Raw genomic sequence first — 1,936 nt, forward strand, 5'->3', positions numbered from 1 at the left:
CCCCGTCTTAGAGTGCATGATCTTAGTCTTAGCGTCTTTCAGATTCTTCATAGTGATCAACAAATATAATTCCCAAGTGACTTGACAAATAGAGCTATACCCTCGGCAACGGCATCAGGAAAATGTATTGATAACCCACAAGCATACGGGATCGCGACAATCTTTGAGGGTATTATTTCACCCAAATTTATTGTTTCGACACAAGGGAGCTAAAAAATATTTGTAAGTATTAGCAGTTGAGTTGTCAATTTAACCACAGCCGGAGAACTATATATCTGCAGCAAAGTGTTTAGTAACGCAGTAGTATGGTAGTTTGATATTGGTAGCAATAGTAGCAATAGCAGTTTTGTAGTGATTGTAACAGCAGCAACAACGAAAGTAACTTAGCAAATATCAATATGCGAAAAGCGTAGGCATTGGACCAGTGATGGGTATTTGTGTTGCATAACATTTATCATGTAACAGTCACAACCTATAGCGATACACAATAGCTCAAATTATCAATGTAACGTAGGCATGCATTCCGTATATAGTCATACGTACTTATAATAAGAACTTGCATAACATCTTTTGTCCTACCCTCCCATGGCAACGGGTCCAAAAGTAAATCTAAGGGATATTAAGGCATCCTCTAATAGAGAACCTGAACAAAGCATTAACACTTAGTGAATACAACGACTCATACTAGGGTAATCACCGAAAAAATCTCAATTATTGTCACCTTAGGGTATGTGAATCACGTAATAGGTGCATAAAACTTGCAAGATGGGATCCAAAACACACTTATATTCATGCAAACATGATAGGTTCATATCTGAAATCATGGCACTCGGGACCTAGTGACAAGCATTAAGCATAGCAAAGTCATAACAACGTCAATCTCACAACATAGTGCATACTAGGGATCAAACACTAACAAACTGACTAGATTACATGATAAATCTCATCCAACTCGATCACTATCCAGCAAGCCTACGAAAGAATTACTCACTCCTGGTGGTGAGCATCATGGCATTGTTCATGCAATATGGTTGATGATGATGATGACGACGAATCCCCCTCTCCAGAGCCCCGAATGGACTCTAGATTAGCTCTCCCGATGAAGAACAGGATGTGGCGGCGGCTCCATATCGTAAAACGCGATAAAACTTTGTCTCTTATTTTTTCTCGGGGAAACAAAATTTGAAGCCCTGGAATTAGGGCCAGCGGAGTCTTGTGGGCCCCACAAGGTAACAAGGCGCACCTTGCTGCCTTGTGGGCAACTAGTGACCCCCCTTCGGCGAATCTTCGCTCTAGTATTTTTTTTATATATTTCACAAAAAATCTCCAAAATGTTTCTTCCAGTTCCAAGAACTTTTATTTCTGCACAAAAAACAACACCATGGTAGTTCTCCTGAAAACAACGTGAGTCCGGGTTAGTTTCACTCAAATCATGCAAATTAGAGTCCAAAACAAGAGCAAAAGTATATGGCAAAGTAGATACAATGAAGGCATATCAACTCCCCCAAGCTTATTGCTTGTCCTCAAGCAATTCAGCTGATAGAATGAAAGTGATAAAGAAAAACTTTTATGAGCTATTTTTTCCTTGTATTCGTATATAAGCTTAAATAGCACCTAAGTTTTCAGCAAAGATAATGAACTAACCATGCAAATGATAACACTTAGAAATCACATTTATTCATATCAATGTCATAATCAACTAGCGAGCAATAATAACATATCTCAAATTCCAACAATTTGTCAAAACAATCATGATACAATAGGATAACATGGTATCTCTCTAGCCCTTTCTAAGACCACAAAACATAAATGCAGACCACCTCTAAAGTTCATGCAACGACTAAATATTATAATTCATGGTAGAAGAGATCCAGTCATGATGCAGACAACATTAACTATACTCAATGCATAAGAATGACAATAGCGCTCTCAGGAT

The sequence above is a fragment of the Triticum dicoccoides genome, chromosome 2B, assembly GCF_002162155.2.
Source record: "Triticum dicoccoides isolate Atlit2015 ecotype Zavitan chromosome 2B, WEW_v2.0, whole genome shotgun sequence".
NCBI lineage: Eukaryota > Viridiplantae > Streptophyta > Magnoliopsida > Poales > Poaceae > Triticum > Triticum dicoccoides.